At 40.6% G+C, this 20,206-nt stretch overlaps 1 protein-coding gene and 1 non-coding gene across 10 annotated transcripts in view; one reads left to right on the forward strand and one right to left on the reverse strand.

Moving 5' to 3' along the window:
- Positions 1-20,206, reverse strand: part of LOC102219889 (neurexin-2) — an 813,998-nt gene that overhangs the window by 93,422 nt on the left and 700,370 nt on the right. The window lies entirely within an intron of this gene.
- On the forward strand, positions 6,511-6,582 carry trnad-guc. The gene has a single exon. It is a non-coding gene; the product is annotated as a tRNA-Asp (tRNA).

Here is a 20,206-nt window from a genome sequence, read left to right on the forward strand (position 1 = left end):
GGATTATAATTGTAAATGAATTTGAAAAACATGCATCACTCCCTAACTTGTGTCATTTCTGTATTGTAGTGTTTTAAGTGTTTTAATTCTTTAAAGCTGATGTAAATGTGACAATGTATAAGACTTATGAACAGTTTGGGAAGGCACTACAAATTATATGTACTGTATTCGTTTAGACAGCATTATACAATCAGATGTGTCACCAAGGATGGTTTTGTATCTAATTTTAGCCATTTGCTCCAGCTATCTACTCTATTGATTGTACAAATGAATTTCAGTGCTACTGTGACATTGTTAAGTTCATTTCTTAGTTGGCATACCTGAACTGAGTCACATTTAGAACATTTTGCTCTTTTATGTCACCTTTTTTGGCAATAGGTAGTTCGTTTTCACACATACATCTGGTTAGAGCTTGGCGATAAACTGGTTCAGAAGATATACTACATGGAAAATTTGGATTTCTTTTTTCTCACCAATGCACCCCTTAACGCCACCATCTTGTTTGACAAGTATGTCTTGCAACTTCTTTTTTTCTCCATTTTGAATTCAGGTCAACTCACAGACATCCAGTGTTTTAGGATATTTTCCGTCTATTGTCAGTTTTTTTAAAGAAAAAAGAACAAAGGTGTTTTATTTTTAAGCCAGCGCTCCATCTGAGTCATGCCTTATTGATCTGTGGCTGAGTTTAGGCATCCTGCGTCAGCTGCCTCTGCCCCCTAAAAAACTTCCCATTTGGGTCAAACCTTCTGCAGTTCTCCCAGTGATACACTGGAGAGGAAGGAAAGTCCAGTTCTAACCTGAGGTGGAAACGTCCTCGGGTGTGCTGCGTCTCTAGGCGACACGGGGTTAAGCATGTCCTGACACCTGACATCGCCCTGCGCGTTCCCACTCTTTACATCCATCAGCAGTACGAGGTGTAACTAACTGAATCAGATCTTTATGAATACCTTCTATTCAACAGTTTCACAGCCTCTGAGGCCATATGTGGGTGTTAGTTCAGAGGCTTTACAAATCGGTAAATGGAACTGGAAGGAACAGTGGCTTCCAGAGATGTAATTAATCCAAGCCTTAGCACACTGACTGACAAGTGATACAACGACAAGAGAAGAACAGCCTCAGAGGAAGAACTGTTTCAGATCTTTTTGTTTAGCAAACGAACCGCATCCCAAGTAGAGGTATTTTATTAGAAAACACATCGCCGCACGGGTTGGCCGGACCAAATCTCCATTTATTTCCTTGTCGCCGAGCAGGGGCCGTCCTCTTGGAGAAGCGACAATCAACAACATACACACCAGGAGGTGTGTGCACGTCCATAGGTGTGTTCTTTGGAGATAAAGACGTGCGGATAGACTGGAGCCGACAAGTCTGGCAACGCGGGTCGTCACTTATCTCGCACGGAGACCTCACAAACCGTTCTTACCTGACACCTGCACGAGCCACCCGTGACACACACCACCTGCTGCCTGCTCATGCACACGCCCACATGAACTGATGTATAGCGACAGAAAGGCACAGACACTTACAAACAAGCTGTTAGTTTTGCTCTGTGGGTGACTACAGCTGGGGGTCACAAAGCAGCTCATTATTCCAGGCTTTTTAGTAGCAAAGCTGTCTATCATCAAACTAAACTCTAGATCTTAATCTGGTTCTTTATTCAACGTTGAGGCGGACATTAAACAAAATAAATAACAGTTATGAAAAAAGATTTTTTTTTACATATTTCTTAAAACTGTCACTATGTCGTCACTGTTTGCTATGAGACAGATAATCAGTGAATCTCCTGAAGAAATGCACCTCTCCCCAAAAACAACCAATCAGAGCCGGTAGGCGGTACTTAGCGCTGTCAATCAACCTTATGTACTTGTTGCTAAATGCACAAATGGTGAAGAAGACACAACTTACCGTTCCAGAAAAACCATTTCTCCACCGTCCGTTAGCTAGGCTTAGCATTCACAACAGGCGATGCCAAATGGGAGAATTCTTCTGCCATAATTTGAGAGCACACATTTTCAGTTTGAAAGCAGGATTTCATGTCTTCTCAAAACTTGTAATGCTTGTACTCAAAACTTCTGCTCTCTTTCAAATACTCACTGTTTTTTCTCAAACCTTTCTCTCTGCACTCAAAACTCCTCTCTACTCGGATCAAATCGCCGCTTGCAGACCTCTCAGATCGCTTGGAAATCATTTTGTGCTCACTCTTGGAACGAAAAAGTGCTGTTGCCTGGAAACCTCTCAGCCAATAGAATGAAAGTGTTATTCCTAGTGTGTTTGTATCCTTCTAGTGGGCATGCCAGTGCTAGCATTAGCATAACAGAGAGCAAGGTGGGAGATTTAACAGCGTTAAGACCCACCTCCTGCGCCTGATTGGTTGTTTCTAATTAGCACTAGAAACAACCAGAAGGCAGAGGAGCTTGATTATTTTCAGATTTTTTTCTCATAACATAGTGTCACGACATAGTGACAGCTTCAACAAATGTGAAACAAAAAAATCGTTCATTAAAAAGTTACATGCTGTATCTTTAAAGGGTTTATATGATTCTGACTGAGCAGATGAATGTTGTAGAAGATCCAGCTACAGCTCTGCAAAATCGTATTACTTTTTAAGTGATGGTTTGATTCAATGAGATAGAAAAGAAAACACAAGACACCATGGTGAAAAAGTCATGGAGAAAACATGCAACAGCAGTAAATCTTCCAAGGACTGGCTGACTTGCTCTGAAATGACTCCAAGAGCACATCGATGACTCATTCAAGGAGATCATAAAGCACTGCAGGCTACAACTGACTGAGTTAGGGTACGTGTTCACGATTCAACAATAAAAAAAAGAAAAGAAAAAGAGAGAGACTCCTTGGGAGTTCGGCCAAAACTCTTCTGAAATAGAGATGAACCAACCCGATATCTGTATCGGATCTGATATTGAAGAAAATTCTATATTGGCTATCAATGACAATGTGGCCAATCCATCAGGGCAGATCTATTCAGTCTAATTCTATGCTTTGTGCTCTGAGTGACGTCATGCTTCATTATTTTACATTATATTCAGAATTCCAATTTACACTTTTTGAACCACTTGAAAGAATGTTTGTTGCACTTTATGTCTTCCCCTTAGCCTGCTGTGAATGCTAAGGCTAGTTAGCATGTCCACTGATGACAGTGGCCAAACAGCTTTTCTGTAACGGTAACTTGTTTCTCCGCCATTAGCATGTTGAACAGTAATTACATGGGGTTGATTGACAGCGCTAAGACCCTCCTCCTTGCTCTGATTGGTTGTTTTTGGTCCACTTCTTTAGACGGCAATAGTAGCACTGGGAGAGGGCAGAGGACTACAATCTTTTCACAGATTATCTGTCTCATATTACACTGTCATGGTGACAGTTTTAACAAATATGTCAAAAACATTTTCTATAAAAGCTACATAGTGCTTCTTTTAAGTGTTGGTTGATAACAGAAAGAGAAGAATGCGGAGTAAAGGGAAACTTTAGGAAAAAAGAGTATTTTCGATCCTGGAGCAATAAACAAAAGTCAAACGCAAAATAAAAAGGAAACAAAGCAAAATGCCAGGAGACAGGAATCCAATGAGCAGAACGCCATGACCTGCACTCCTGCTTCCCCTTAGGCATCCATGGAGAAAGAAACTTTCCAACCACTGTTAATTGCGGTGGCATTGGCAGACGTGCATGTCTCTTTCCCATTAATCCATTTGTTAATTACAGAGCAGAAGTAAAATGCAGATCTGCCTCACTCCGCGTTTCTCCTAACGAGCCTTCTCCCATTTTTTTTTTGAAGCTCCCTCTCCCCCGTCTCCGTTGTCTCCCCGTCTGCCTCGCTGTCTGATTCTCATTGCACCTGCGTCCGTTTCATACGAGTGCCAACCGAAGCCGAAGCTGCGGCGCTCATTACAGCCTCTTTTTAATCAGAGCGCCCCCATGAATAAACATCTTTGTCCTTTCACCTGTCAGAGGAGGACAACGTCTGGTCATGATCTAGCTTGCCTTCGCTAAAGCCACAGCCACAGCCATGACCACGTAGAAAGCCCACACAGGTTACTGTGATGACACAAAGGAACTTCTTCCACCTTTTACGTGACCTAAGACCCCTACAACGTAGTGCAAAGCCAAACATATTTGGGGGAGAAAACGAAGGATGCATTCACACCAGCCCTGCTTAGTCCGCTTTAATTGAACGCTAGTTGGAGTTCGTTTGCCCTGAAAGTCTGGTCTGTTTGGGGAAATGTGAATATGCAATCTAACTCTGATGAGGACCCAAAAGCAAACTCTAGCCTGCCTAAAAACTTATCGTATGCGTTGGTTGCATTTACCCAGAATGCCCTGCTCTGTAGTCTGCTCCATGCTTTTGGAGCGGCCTCCGGTCTGCTTGGCGTTCACATATGCATTTGAACCACATTGCTGTTTGCTTCTCAATTTAGTTGGACTGAGTTTATGTCTCATTAAGGATTGAAAACATTTAACGGGCGTTGCTGTACATTAAGCAACTTTTGTTTCCATTTGATGAGCTACATACACATTTCAGTGAGTTCTTCATCATCTGAGCATCACACAATCAATATTCTTTCCTTTTTTTGTAGCTGAAACCATTTATTCAAAGCTTTTTTTTGTTCCTATTCCTCTCATTTTTGTGCCAAATTGCTAAATCAAAAAAATTTGCATAAGAATTACCCAGCTGGTAGTCCTGTCTGCTTCCCTTTGTGCTCTTTTCTCTTTGCCTCTCTCTTGAACATTGTCCTTTATTATTATTATCAATATCTATTATTCTAACTTTGTAGTGTATTTTATTTAATGTAAACTTTACATTTAAAAAAATGAGCCCCCTGGGTGTAAATATAAATTTCTAATACATCTAATAGTACATTTTCAAAGAGAAATTGCACCCATTAATTGGTGTGCATTGACTCTATATCTTTCTTTTGGAGGTTTGCCATCTGTAACATTGTGCGGCTCTTTCGAACGTCGGCCGCAGGATGTGCTGGATGATGAATACGGTGATGGCGGGTTGTTCCTCGATTGGAGAGATAAAACATAACGGAGATGGATGTCACTGATCCGATAGGTCAGCGTCTGTAAGGGCGTGACTGGAAATGCTTTATGGAGATGTTTACATGCCACATGCTCACGACTCCTCAGCGTCAGGCACGTCTTTGATTGATGCCTCCGATGTGCTACAGAATGAAGCAAGCGGAGTAGAAACGGCAGTAAAACACAACACTGATCGCCTCTCGCTTCACTGGCAATAAAAAGGAAGTTGCGTGTACTCGACTACAAGTCTGAAAGCCAATTCACTTCATCTGCTGAGCCTCCCCTCCCGGTTTAGGGAGCGACGACAGACCTTACACAGAAGTCCTGTTTCCAGATAACCAACATGCCTCTGATCTGGCACCGCGAGTGTTTTCACAGCGCCCGCGCACGAACGTGTGTTTGTTTGCGAGCGCGTGTGGACTTCAGAGATAACATCAAATGCGACGACGGCTTCGTATCAGAGATTTTAGGGCGCATGTAAATGCGCGTGTGCACTGTTTGTGCCCTTCAGGTTGTGCGCTCTGAGTGGTATTTGATGGGATGTGTGGAAATACTTGTGCGTGCGCGCCACATTAAAGGCTGTCTGGCGTTATCTCTCCACGAGGATTAGAGTGCATAAGCTAAGCCTGGGGGCTCTGATTCCACCGTATCAAACGCCATCAATGGCGCAAACCCTGAGCTCTTTATTGAAGAACCTCTCATATCTTACAGACAGCTATCTAGCAAAGGTAATGGGCCGTAGAGCGCTCACCGAATCTGATGCTGTAAAAACAGTTTTATTCACCTCCCCTGTGCTCAAACGGGCTTAATTTGTAGATAGTTTTTTTTTTCTTTAATATTTTAGGCAATAACGGTTGGCAAGGATGTATCAGCAAGACATTTTTGGTCTGTTGGGATTTTTTTGAAGACTTGAGGTATTCTTTCTCTCACCATATACTAAATAACGACAATCGTTTGGTTCATTTCTTTTTATTATAATGGTTGACGTGAAACAAAATGACATTGATCGGTTAGAAAAGAAGGCAGGGGGAATCCGTGGCTTAGCCTTTGGACTAAACCTCTCTCTGTCTGCCTTGTGTTAACCTTGACCCATTCTGCTGATCAGAAAGTGTCCGTCAGACATACCGTCCATGTTTCTCTGCTCGAAGTCTCCGAGGTCCTTGAGAATGACTGTTGAACCAAGCGCCTATCAGTTTGTGTTAAGAGTGCTTTATAGGTATTCACACCCCCTTTGAAAAACACATTGCTTCACCCTAGTGATCCCCAGAGGACAAAAGAGAAGAGATATAAGCACAAACTCCAGTTGTATTCATCTACAAGAGAAAGTGGCCTTTAAAGGGGAAGTATCATGTATTTTCCAGGCATATAGTGTCATTTTATTACATAATAAAGTAAGTATGTTACTCTCAGTTGTTATAAAACTGTTATCTATACTACTATACTACTATACCACTATACTAACGAGGAACTGTTATCTCCTCGTTAGTATAGTGGTCAGTATCCCCGCCTGTCACGTGGGAGACCGGGGTTCGATTCCCCGACGGGGAGTGAAGTTTGTTTCAGGTCCCTCTTGAAAATGAGATCTAGATCTCAACGGGGTTTACCTGATTAAATAAAGTTCAGAAAAATGGCTTCATTTATCAAAAACAACTTATTTAGCTTTGGCTAAAAAAGCGTTGCTTTGTTTGAGAATGGTTGCCACAGGAGATTCAAAGAATTTTGAAAGGGTTAAAGAAACTCTCCAGGTATGTTTTTGATGAGGGAACAACATTATAACAGAATTTAAAGCACGAAAAAGTTGATTTTGCATAATACCCCCGTTTAAAACTGTTAATTCCACCTGAATCTCTACAGATTTTGTGTTACAACTGCAAACTGTTTTATTGACATTATAGATGAGGAAGATGTAATTAAAGGGATCTAAATACTTTAGATATGCTCGACGGGGAGATCCTTAGGTTTTCTGCAAATAATTAGGAGTTACGTTCCACAGAAAAATTCAACTTACAAGAAAAGATGTAAGTTCACTGTAATCTACTTTAAGGATGAACAGAAACATTTACCAAGTGTTTTTTTTACTGACTTCACTGCTGTATTCCACTGCTGCAATCATAAAACTTTGGATAATGTATTCAAGCTACAGCAGCCCCTAAAATGAAGGGACAAGAAAATCACCAACTCTTTATCTGTTCTGCCTGGAAAGGAGAAGGAAGGAGAAGGCTGACCTTAAAAGGAGAACTCAAAAGTTCACCAAAGACAGAGCTATGAAAGGTCAAAAACAGCTGTGGAGAAGCTCTGTGTGGAATTGTGACTGAGTACATTAGCTGTGCTGTCTGTTCAGAGAAATGTACCAAAGTAAACGGAGATCCAGTCAAACAATGCCGGGCCAAGTTAACATGCAAGTCACAACTGACAAGGTACGATTAGCTCAGAGTGAAGAATTGCTTCGTCCTCAGTTCGGTGATGATTTTGTTTCCTGACACACACGAGAAAAAAAAAGTTTGACGGCAGGACCCGCACAGCAACAGACAGGCTTCGTCTCCAAGATGAAAGCTCAGGACATGCTCACCCGTTGGTTCTGCTGAGAGCAAAGGTTTTCAGAGTTTGATGGAATTTGCTGAGCTGGAGTTTACAGCCTCATCAAGAAAAGCCATTACCGCCAGACTGGAGGAACTCTGATGATACTGCCAGAGTTGAAAAACATGTCACTTCCCCTCCAACGTGGATCTAAAGGGAAGCGAATGCATCACACAGACCTGTGAGTGTAGACGCAACGTCTGCTCCCTCCACCAGAGTGTTTCCTGTGCAGAACATGATGGAGGGAATGCTTGGCTGTCCAATCCTCGTTAGAGACTTATAGACAGTAGCATTTTTTAAAAAGGAAATAGTTATCAGAGTCCTAAACATTTTTTTCAAGAATTTAAGAAGTTGTTTGTCCTACTGACAAAAGTTGGCTGTACCCCAAAGTTCAGTGATAAGAAAGACTGTAGACTTTAGCTTCTGGTGTAATGCCAAGACAGTTTCCACTCTGCATATTAATGCATATTGAGCTATATTTGGTGTTTGAACTATTAAAATAGGCAGCTATAAGCACTTTTTAGAGAGGGTCTGAAGAAACAGTGAACTTTAGCTATGCCAGCAGATGTGATGGGCCCATAACACCACTGATTAATGGACGGTCTACTGTACAAGTGAAATAATAGTGACAAATGTTGAACCTCTTTTGAAAGCATATTTTTTCCAAAGTTGTGGTTGTTATTCATAAACTAAGCAATTACGACATTGTATGCTTTACATTTAAAGTTTTTAAGGTTGCTGATTTTTCACACACCAAGAACATCATTCTTGTGCCAGTCTGTCCTATTATGCTCAGGTACACCATAGTTATTTTAACCATAGAAATAAGTCAAATTTAAAAAACTTTTTTTTCATGCATCTATTAAAGAGTACCTAATCACAATTGCTTTTTTTAAACTGGGAACAAATTGTGTTAGATGTGAGCAAAATGTATTTCTAACTGAGCTAAGTCACATGACATGATATACCTTTATCTAATTAACCCCATTAACCTCATTAGAGGAGGTCCCTTTCGAAACTAATTAGAATATCACTCAAGTTAATTTACTTCAGTTATTCACAACAAAAAGTGAAAATTATTTGGATTCGTGACACCCAGACTGATATTTTGCACTCTTTTACACAAGCTCCCATTGTTGTTCATGTTGATTTTAATGATTATGGCTCACAGTTGATGAAAACCCAAAATTCAGCTCCTCAGATTACTTTACGTCAAACGATCAATTAAGAAAGAATTTGTGGACTAACATAAAGTATATCTATGTACTGCACTGCAACGTGGTCCTCTCTACCATGACATACGTCAAAACAACCTATGCACTCCTATAAAGCCTGTTTAGAAACAGACAGTTGGTAGCCTATCATCGCTTTTATTTAGTTGGTTTCAATGTAAACATTTAAAAATAGGGGGGTGCAGGCTTGGGGATGCAAACCAAACTTGTCATTTTTACTTCATTAGCGTCCAGTCTTTGACCAAAGATTCTCCAAGAGGTTTTAGGTCTGGTCAATCAAGCACAGTAACACCAAAATCATTAAACTAGGTGTTGGTATGTCTGGCAGTGTGTGCAGATGCCAAGCCCAGCTGGCAAATTAAATCAAGATGAATGATGCCACTAACATGTAACATGTTCGTTACATGTAACATGTAACATGTTTGTGGCAGTTTGAAGATACAGTAGCAAAGAAACCTGTTCATTTGGGTTGTAATAACGGTACGCCACGTCCCTGGAAATCCTGGATCTCCACTAGTGAGCGATTTCTTCCTTTTACCGATTTTGCCTTCCAGACAAACCCAAGGCAGTCAATGCCAAAAGTGGACCTTTTTTGGTTTTCCTTGATAGTAGATGCTTCAAAGTACCCAGAAGAGGAATAAAGATGAGGGAAAGAAGGAAACTGAGGGCAGTAGTCTGGAGTTGAACTTCTATAGGAGAGAGGGGCAAACATTTGCTGAATCCATCCCAGCCTTAAGCTTTTACTGACAGAACAGCTTCTGTCGTCCCTGTCTGTCTGAAAAGAAATTCTGCACGGTAAACACTGTAAAATGTTGGTTAGCTGTAAACAAAACAGCCCTTATTGTGCATTTTGTGTTAAGATATTTTTTTCTTCTTTTTCTTTTAGTCCTTTTCAGTAAGAGCTGAGCTGTCAAAGTGACTGATGTGTTTTGGATCCGTCTGACTGAAAAGAAAGTCAGCATAGAGTGAAAGGAAATGCATCCTGAAATAGATAAAGCAATAAGTGGAATAAAACAAACAAACCTTGCGTACCTGCTGCTCTAAACTCCACAAAGCCTGTCATTCTTCTTGACACCACTGAGTCATCTCTGTTCCCTGTGTCACCCGGTACGCTATGCAGTCTCTGTGAGCTGGAAGATTCCCTATTACAGCAGGAAAGGCGTTCTGGAAATGGTCACCCAAAGACAGACAAACCACATGAAATTGCTCCGGCTTATGTTAAAGTTTTTCTCCTGGTGAGATATTACAGCTCCAGCTAATGGGAACCTGAATGTTTTCCTCCATCTCTATCAGGATTCTCTCAGAAAGTACAGAGCCAGTGATAAATGAACAGCCACCTGGGAAATATTGGTGCTGATGGGAGCCATTTTGGTTCCATTATTCTCAATAAAGGCCAGGTCAACGTGTCCCCTCCCCCCAGCCCACCACTCTCTTCTCCCCTACGTCTCATTAAACGGGCCTCGGCGAGCGGAGGAGAGGGAACATCATTAGTCTGGAGATGAAAGAGAGACCCCGGCGTCCTGGGAGGAAAGCGGTGACGCTCGCCTTGGAGTGACGCTCAGAAGGAATAAAAACCCTCCATGTTTATCTGAATCGTGTGGAACCCGAGTGATGTGCGGGGCATTTGCCTTCATGACGGAATTAAAGTTGCTGCGCTTGCACACTAACAGGCCGGTGCAGTGTACGTTTCATTCAACCTGCGTGTTTATGAGCTTTAGTGCAGCAGAGCTTCTTTCCATCGCCTAACATGTCAGCGGTGAATTGTTTTTTCCTCCACAGCCACTCAAGGCAGGAGATTGGAGTCCTGACCCAATGTCTTGAGAGTGGTCTCTATCTCGTGCCGGCATCTGACAGCTAATAATGAAAGCATTTGAGGTCTTCATCTCAAGCTTTTTTCTCTTCTTCTGCCATTTGATTCAGTTTCATTTGTGTCCCCACGGCTGGCGCAAGTGTTGCCCGAGATCCGGTAGTCTGTCCATCTGTCTGCTGGACGTGCAACTGCCGGCTTGCCAATGGAATGATCTGTCTCGCTAAAGTGTTGGCTATCAAACAGATTGCCGTGTGGTCGTCAAGAGATGGAGAGAGTCATTGGCGCCAGAGCGTGTTCGGCTCTGCTCCTGAAATCTTTCCAGACACCGTTCCTAATTTTTGACTCATGTCATCCTCCCTTAAAGCAAGCATGCAGGATGTGATAAGGAATAGCAGATTATTTTGTGCTGTAATTTCTTATGTTTTGTACAAAGTAGTCCCTGTTTGTAGTAGTAAGGATTTCTGTCTCTCTTCGTGTAGTAAAAGTGCTTATACAGTTACATTCAGTAAATTAGTATGCATGTCTTGATGTCTCTCGTTTGTAGGATTGATAGAATCTTTAAGCAGGTATTAAACATAGTTTTCAATAAGCTCACGTTTGTGTTTTTATTTTTTATCGTTCTGATGTAATATTCTAATTATAAATGTCATGTTTGTATTAGATGTTAATGAAAAATCATCATAATTAACAGAAATCAAGAGTTGCTAATAATCACGCCGCGCCCAATCCTCCCTCCGCTTCCTGTAATCTTCTTCTTCGTGGCAACGTCTGGTTGTTGATCATGTGACTCGTGTGATGTGAAAAAAGTGTTTCCATTGCAGTTTTGCAAAATAAACCAATTTTAACACAGCCAAAAATATCAACTGAGCTACAAACAAAGAAACAAACCAAAAACGGTAAAATGCAAATGGCAGTAAAATGCTATTTGTTTAATGGCATTTTACCATAAACAAATATTCCTTTTCGAAATGTCAAATTGCACAATTACATGGTCAATGAAAACGCAGCTATTTAGTGATAAAGGTTCCACAATAAATGGTATTTTCAATAATCATCTAATTTATTGAATGGGTCTGTATGGGCCTTTAAGTATGTAATACTCCAGTATTGCCCTTCTCTGCATATGAAGCTGCTTTTTTTTTTGTCGTATCCAACAATGATGTCACATGCTTCCAAGTTCGGAGACAAAAATTTACATGAATGATATTCAGTTGTTGCAGAAATGATCAAATAATTGTGTCAACTAATCTCGTCCCACCCCAAGCAGGCACTTTGTCTACTCTGACGCTCATGTCATTATGCTAAATGCTTGGGGAGGTACATTTATATAACAGTTTAGAGGCATTTATAGGTATTTAACTATAACTGCTCAAATCAATGTGTTTGGTTTTAAGTGGTATAGCTTAAAATATTTCAATTCTGTCTCAAAACGTAATTGCTTAATTGTGATTGCTTATTTGACATTTTCTGATGATAGTCATTTCAAAAGGACTTAGTTTTTGTTAATTCAACCGTCTTAAAAAAGAAATGTTCATGCTTGGTTTGTTACCGTAATGATTTTTGAACTATTAGTCAGAAGTGTTCAGAGGATGATTAATTATGGGAAAAGAAAAGCAACAACACAAAAACTAATTACATCGATGCAATGACCAAAGAATCCTGTCGCACGGTAAATTTTACACCCTTTACCTCAATAAACATGCATTACAACGAATGGGGGTCATAATAAACGACACGCACACACATCGAGATGACTCAGAACTTGACGTTTCACTAAATGAGTCTTGTTTCTTCACATTTAAACCCACTCAAAATACTTTAAGCGTGCCAATGTATGTGACAACATCAAAAGCTGTGACAAAAAAACCCCAGCTATCTTTAAATGCACAATCTGAAATAAGTTATGCCAGAAAAAAATTAAGCTGTGGATTGAAATGGGATCAAATCAACTCAGATCTAATTGGACAATTAAAGTAGTAAGTCTGAATACCTGACTTCTTTTGTTGCACAGTTGTTAGAGAGCTTAGGAAGCACATGGAGCACAAAGAAGGATGCATCTTTGATGGAATCAATTTTACTGTTTAAAATGAATATGAAGATAAGAGCCTGACAAAAGACAGCCCATTTAGAAGAACTTTTTTCCTTTACAAGGTCAGTATGCTCAAAATGGTTTTCTGCGGCTCAAAACCAAAACCAACCCCTTGCATCAGTAAATCACTGACGTGATGTCCACCCAAAAGTTAACAGATAAAGTCAGTACCTGGTTCGTGAACAATGTGGAATATCCACCAATCAGAAATCTATAAGTTTTCTTTCTATCAAGTTGGGTTATAGTCATTAGATTAATGTAGTCATTAAAAAAGGAAATCAATTAAACAATCTGATGTATCAGGACCTCAAATGCTATGCATGTGATTAGGTTGTGACATATAGTTTCCTTATTTGGGCTTTTTTTTTTGTTTGTCTAACAAAAGAATGACCAGTGGTGGGCACAATTTTGCTAATCCGCTAATGGTGAAGCTAATTGTTTGTGTAGCATTTAGCTAACTTTGAAAACGTTTAGCCCACTTTGCTTCCCCTATATTAACTTTTCCAGATAAACTCTAAAGAGATGACTTACTTGTTTTGGGAACTTTCAGCTGAAAGAAGGTAAACATCTGTGTTGAGCTTTTGGGTTTTGACTGCTAAGAATTCTATTCATGCTCTTATTTTGAAGAGCACAAAGACTGTTTACCCAGAAGTCCCGTTTCCTCTCCTCACATTCTCGCTCGCTTTTTCACCCAATAATTTTGCTTTCAAAAAGAAACATACATGAAGAAACTACAACACGGACAGTAGAGTCATTTATATACATAAATACAATATCTAGTGTCATTATATGCTCCAAGGTTGTAGTCTTTTCCTTTTGAATTGAAGCTAGTGATTTAGGGTTAGCGCAACTAACGTTTTAGCTAGTTGTGCCCACCACTGATAGTTACACTGAAGAAGTTGCTATTTGCTGTTTGAGGTTAGATTTAAATAACTGTAGTAGTAAGTAAGAACTACATTTTATTACATTCTGACACGTAAAAGTCAGGAATTAAAGTGGGTGTACTTTCTTTAGATGAATGCTAATTGTAATATGGAAAATGATCCAGCTTTATACATATAGTTTTGGGTTCATCTGAAAACAAAATGAAGCAATTGCTGCCTTTTGTTGATCATGGTGTTGATGTTTAGTCTGGTAGCTAAAAAAACATAAATCTCCAAGTGTCTGCAAGGCTTTTTTAAACAGGTGATGTGGATTGACAGGCTGCTCTGTAGATGGACTGCAGGGATCCAGTCATTGTCCCCTGGCTACATTTTAAACCACCTCTGTGACAGCTCCCATCTCCAACATGGCGTGCTCTCATGTTTTGCTTATGTAATGAGCCCCCTCCACCGCGGCAGAAATGCAATTATCATTTGGCTGACACGAAAATTTGTTTTCTCGCCTGTGGCCACTTATGCTGCTATTTAGAATTTTCTCAACTTCAGGCGAAGGAGCATGGGAGGGAGAGAGAAAAAAGAAAAAAACAGTTTCGGTCTCTCTTTCTTCCATCGCCCTACTTATTTGGAGCTGGAAAAGGAAAAGCGAGGAAGAAGAGAAAGGATTGTGGGGAAGCGGAAAAGCGGGAGCGAGCGAGGGAAGATGGAGGGAGAGAGAAAAAAAAGAAGTGAGGGAGAGTTTCTGGGAGGATGTGATAATAAGGGCAGTTAATTCAGAAACAGGGTGTGAGAGGCAGAGATTAGCCTGCTAGCAGGGCGATGCAGTCCACAGATTTTCTGCTCTGAATGGCTGTCAGTGGGAGCTGGGAGGGAGAGCCGTGATTGGCTGCCGGGGCCAAGAAGACCGCAGCAACAATTTTTAATTAACAAACTATTTGGGTAAATATGTCTTTTCAGGTCCACTACTTTGGCAGGCGTAATCCTACCTTTAGGCTAAGATAAAAATAAAATAAAAAACCAGAGAAAAAAGGCGATAGTTCAATAAATATCTCTTAATTTAATTTAAAATATCTACTACATGCATACAGAAACGGACAAATTAACTGGCTCTGCAAACAAAGATGTGTAAAATAAAAAAAGGAAACTCATAATAACGTGGTCTTTTATGGCGCTAGAATAATCCGGATTGCAAGAAAAAAAAAAACAATTAATCAATTGAATTTTGTCTTTCTAATTTTAGTTGAGACATTATTGTTTTTTTTGTAAAAAAAATCATCAGTGGAACAATTATTTTGAAATAATTGTCACTGAATTTTTTATAACATTTAGACTTTATAAAATCTACAAGTGGCACTGATTGGTAATTAATTAGTTGGCTGATTAGTAAATATTTTGTGACAAAAAATGCAGAAAGCTGTGTTTTTTCTAACAAGTCCAAACCTTCAAACAGGATGGCTTTCTTTTATTAAGGCATACATGCAAAACCCTTCTTAAAGGGGCGGCGTTATGTATCTTCCAGGCACATAGTGGCATTTGATAGCACCGTCAAGTAATTATGTCACCTTCAATTGTTATAAAAATGCCGTAATATATCAAATATAACTTAAAAGAAATTTGATTTTGTATTTTAATGTCTTCAAATTAGGCTCCTGTCTCTTTAAGAACCTTCTACTTTTTCTGAAACTCCGCCTTCAGGAATTCATCACAGCATCGCACCTCTATTAACCCTTTCACAACGATTTCTTTTTACTAGTCTTGCACTGAGAAATAGCTCGTATAATGAGCTCAGAAGATGTACAGTTCCATCAGGTATTTGCTAATAGCAGCTGACTAGTCTGAAGGAGCAAGGCAACTCTCTATGCATGCTTTTGATGAAGCATGCATAGACATTACAACATTATAATATGATGTAAAGCTCAAAAAACACACTTTTACATAACTGCTTTAAATTTAAGCTTTAGGTTTTGAACGTTTGTCATGTAAGGTTTGCATCTACTGTTTTTTGCACATTAATTTGCTACAAATAAATTGACTACTGTTTTAATCAACATATTGCAATCTTAGTTTATTGATAGCCTGGTAAAAAAAAAAAAGTTGTTTTTTGGCATTTTAGCATTTTTCAAAAATATATTTCACTAGTTTGTGAGTTCTTTTGACTTGACAAGTTTGGTTGACATGTCAAGAAGTTTGGAGCCCCTGCTAGGAAACCTGCTATAGTTGGTGCGATCATGGAGTTCCTGAAATACCTAGAAATCTAAAATTAGAAATGCTGCTGCAATCTTTTAGTGGGATAACGATACAACCCAGGTGGCCCAATCAAAGTTCAACCTTCTTCCAGAGCCGCCTCGGCTCCCAGCACTGTAAATGTTGTAACAAAGTGCAGAGGTTGTGCAATTAGCAGCAAAATTCTCTGTGTGACTTTTCATGCAGGGGGAATATTTGATTTAAGTTGTAAAGAAATACTTTATTTTTTGACATGTATTGTTGTCCCCATAGAATTAACGGATTTACATTAAAAGTTGGATTTTTCTACTCTGCACTGTGTAAATGCATCAACTGCAATAAATGTTGATTTTTTTTTTTTTCACAAACATTTCTCTCCATCTACGTATATTTATATCAGGAACTAATTCATGGACATTTAGAGCATGATAGACAGATATGACTCCGTGGTACGTTTTGAAATCCTCTACATAAAAAACAAACACCTCCATCCACAGTCCCATCTCTTCGCTGCCGCGTACATTAAACCTCCTGACCTTCACCGGCGTTGGAGGGTAAAACTCGCGCCTCTCTCCCCTTCCTCCACATCCTCCTTTTTCATCCCTTTATCTCCAGCTCGATCCCCCTCTGCGCGGTTCTGCTTATTGTCCCGGGTCCATGCCTAAATGCAGCTCTTTCATCTTTGTTTTTATCTGTCAGATCAGTGAGGCGCTACTCCCGCTCCTCGCAACTCCTCAACACATAAAGTTAGAAAGTCTCCCAAATCCTAGCAGATCAATGGATAAGGGTTGGCAGGCCTAGCTAATGGCATGCAGCTTCTGCCCTAGATTAGAATGTTTTTTTCTTCTTCGTTTTCTTCTTCTTCTTCGGTCGGTTGTCCTCAAACCATCATGACGCCACAAGAACTGCTGAGACGGGGAGTGAGGACGGCAGGCTGGTTGGTTGGTTGCTAAGACTGGTGAGCAGATGGGCAGACCAACAAGACAACTTGCCAAGAGAATGGCAGTGGGCTTCAGTATAGCTGGTTAAACAGTTCAGTGAAACATTCCATGATTATTTTCTAATAACAACCCTAGAGCAGTGGCAGTTTTTAATATTGGCAATATGACTCTCTGCCCAGGGCAAAACTATGCCGAGGGTGATAGAAGAACTTAGAAGGAAAACAAAAAAATCACAAATAATTCTGCGTCATTTTTGGCAAAAACCTCTTTTTGTTTTGCTTATTGTCATCATATTGAATCAGTGCAAGCGTTTCCTCCCCTGTACAAAAACTGGCAGTTAATTATGTCGACACAGTATAAATGGGAACAATATGAAGAGAGAGAGAGAGAGAGATTGTTGCTGACTCTTAGAAGGGTCAAATCGAAATGGATTTATTTTACACCGAACGCGAGAGATTCTGCTCTGATTGTTTGGAGAAGAAGAAGTATTTAGCCAAAGGCTTTAGAAACATGTTTTACTAAAAAGCAAGAATTAGTAGCAGTTGAAGTAATACCATGTCATCCCCGGGTTTATTTGTAATTATGCAAACAAACATAAAACAAACCTTCCTCATGGTAAGCTAACAAAGTCTCTCTGCCTCCGTGTTCTGATGAAGCAATCCTGATCCGATTAGTTATCTCATCCCACTGAGATGTGATGGGACAAGAAAACGATAAAACGCATTTTCAGCAAGGTGGCATCTTATGGAGATTACCCAGAAATGAACCTGAAAAGCTGCTCGTTGTAACAAGAAAACTGAAACTAAGAGGAACAAAAGCGGAGGTTTGGGGGAGCGGCGAGGGGGACATAATGACACCAAATGACAAACAGGAAACGGTGTGCTGGTCAGCTCCCAGAACGCATTGTGTGTGTGTGTGCGTGTGTGTGCGTGTGTGTGTGTGGGTGTGTGCGTGTGTGTGTGTGTGTTTCTGCATTGCTCCGAATGTTTCAACAGAAAAACAAAATACGACCAAAAAAAAAAAGCTTGGCAGACGAATCCGGCATAGGAAACAATGACAAGTGGACGCACGGCCAAGTCTTCAATTACTCCAGAGGCGACTAATTGTCTCCGGCCTGAAAGCACGTGCCAGCTCGTAGGTGCAGGGTGGAACAGGCAGACAGAGCCTGACGGAGAGAAAGCAGAGATGTTGATGATGCACGTCTGCCACCGAGGCCACGGTGGAAAAGGAGCCGGGCACCAGTCACTCCACTGGGCTGCGTCTGATTAGATTTCTGCTAAATGGGATTAGAGAAGAGAAGTAGCACTGGGCACGCACGCGAGGGCTGAGCAGCAGAGTGGGAAACACTGACAAAAGAGGGATATCTTCCTTTCACACTATCTCTTTCACTTAATCTCGCCGCTAATGGCATTTTTGGGGGGAATTACCGGGACAATGAGTGCCGCATCTCATCTGCAGCAAAGCTCTGTTGCTCGTGTTTCCATATGTTTGCGAGGCAGAGGTCTCTCCGTCATCCGCAGAGATCCGACTCCAGAAACGAGTTGGGGCGACGCAGGATCTCTAAACGCTTCCCCGTCTCCCTGATTTGTGTGCTCACATTAAGGGGCATCACAAAGAGTGAGGAAGTAAACGTTATGGACTTTCCCAGTTCCATAACGCACAAAGCAAGTAGACAGACTTTTATTTTTTTTGAAAGTGTACAGCAAAACAGATTATTTTTCAGGTTTTTCTCAATCCCTGAGAGTTATAGAGGAGAAATCCCCAACAAGAAATGAGATACCGGCAAAATTCTCTGCATGTCTTTTTATGCAGAGGGAATCGATGATTACTTGGAACCGGTCACAACCTGGGTTCAGGAGAAATGAACCCGGAAACAAGACTTTGTAATTTTTTGGGAAAAACAGATAAAGGTTCTGTATCAGTGGAGAACAATAAAGCACGTGTTTGACAATTCTTTATCGCAGACAGAATAATAGATTCACAAATCACAAACTGGGTTTCAAAGAATCTCTGTTCAGCCTAGATTTATCCGGTTCAAGTCTGATCGGTCTAAGTATGTTAGATATTCAACTAAACATTAAAACATCCGCTGCATAGTGAGACCTCAGTCAAGGCAATGTGGAATACCTCATGGTCCTCCACACGATCACAACACCTCGGCTGTTTTTTAACTGACAAAATTGCTTCAATCACAAAAAGCAATCATCGTTATGATGGAAATGGCTAGAGCCAAACTCAGGAGGGGAAGTAGTCTTCGCAATCACAAAGCTGCTAAGTGAAGGGGGTCTGCTCATCCTACTTGTACTTGGGTTTCTGTTGGGGAAGTTTGGTCTTCCCCAACAGAAGTCTAACTCCTATTCTTGACCATGGAGAAGTTAGATTTGTTGCTCTTTTTCCAACATACCATCAGTTTTTAAGAAAACCATTGATATATTTAGTTCTGGGTATTTCTAAGGTTTCTTCTCACTCAGTGAAACAGGAGACTACACCTCCACAAATCAATCATTTCTCATTAGCAGAGGGTCCAAACCTTCTGCTGGTTTTTATTAGGCTTGCAGCCAATTTGGGTTGTTTGTGAGACTAGCGTGTTCTAAATATGTTGCAGAAACTTGTGAATTCAAATGTCAGGATTTGACTACATTCCAAGTGGTTAAATAAAGGTTTTTTTTACCATAAGTTTATTTTACAAGACAGCTGGACAATGTCAATATTTGCCGAACCACAACTGTGACGCAATCCACCTTGTTGGTCAAAACTCTTCCAATCATTGCTTCAGTGTGTTAAAGGGTCAAAGTCTGTACTCCCAGTTCTCTGTGAGGTATTTTTTTGAAGTGTTATTTAAAGCTTTAAATATCATTTGAAGAGGTAGTCCCAGATGAATTTGCATAGCAAGCCACTTGTCACATCAGATTACCTCACTGAGTGACTTTATACTAGTGCCACACTGAAGTGACTTTTTGTTATAATCAGTAGGAGGTTTACAGCTTAAATATCTCACACTAGGACTAAAGCAGTTTTTACATGTTCCTGTTCTTGAAAAAGGACAAGGCGGGCATGAAAAACCGAAGGCAGTGTTTTGTGTTTTTTTCATGCCCTGAGAGCACACAGGCTTCAGGCGAGCACTCATCACCGCAGACTCCCTCTTCAGAATCATCTTAACAAACCGTGCAATGCAAAAACAGCTCAGTGGCCCCGGGGCCCTTCTGAGCCATACCCTGTGCACCAGAAAGTGGAGATAAATCCTCCATCCTCTCCCACCCCTCACTCGAAAAACTCCATTGCTGTCGATTTGCTGAAAATATTTAGATACGCAAATTATTAGTTGACACTTCCAGTGGTGGCTTTCTGCTTCAGATCACTTTGGCTGCAGACCATCTACAGGCATGTAGATACACACTCACACACACACCCCCACACGCACC

The sequence above is a fragment of the Xiphophorus maculatus genome, chromosome 14 (assembly GCF_002775205.1).
Source record: "Xiphophorus maculatus strain JP 163 A chromosome 14, X_maculatus-5.0-male, whole genome shotgun sequence".
Classification (NCBI taxonomy): domain Eukaryota; kingdom Metazoa; phylum Chordata; class Actinopteri; order Cyprinodontiformes; family Poeciliidae; genus Xiphophorus; species Xiphophorus maculatus.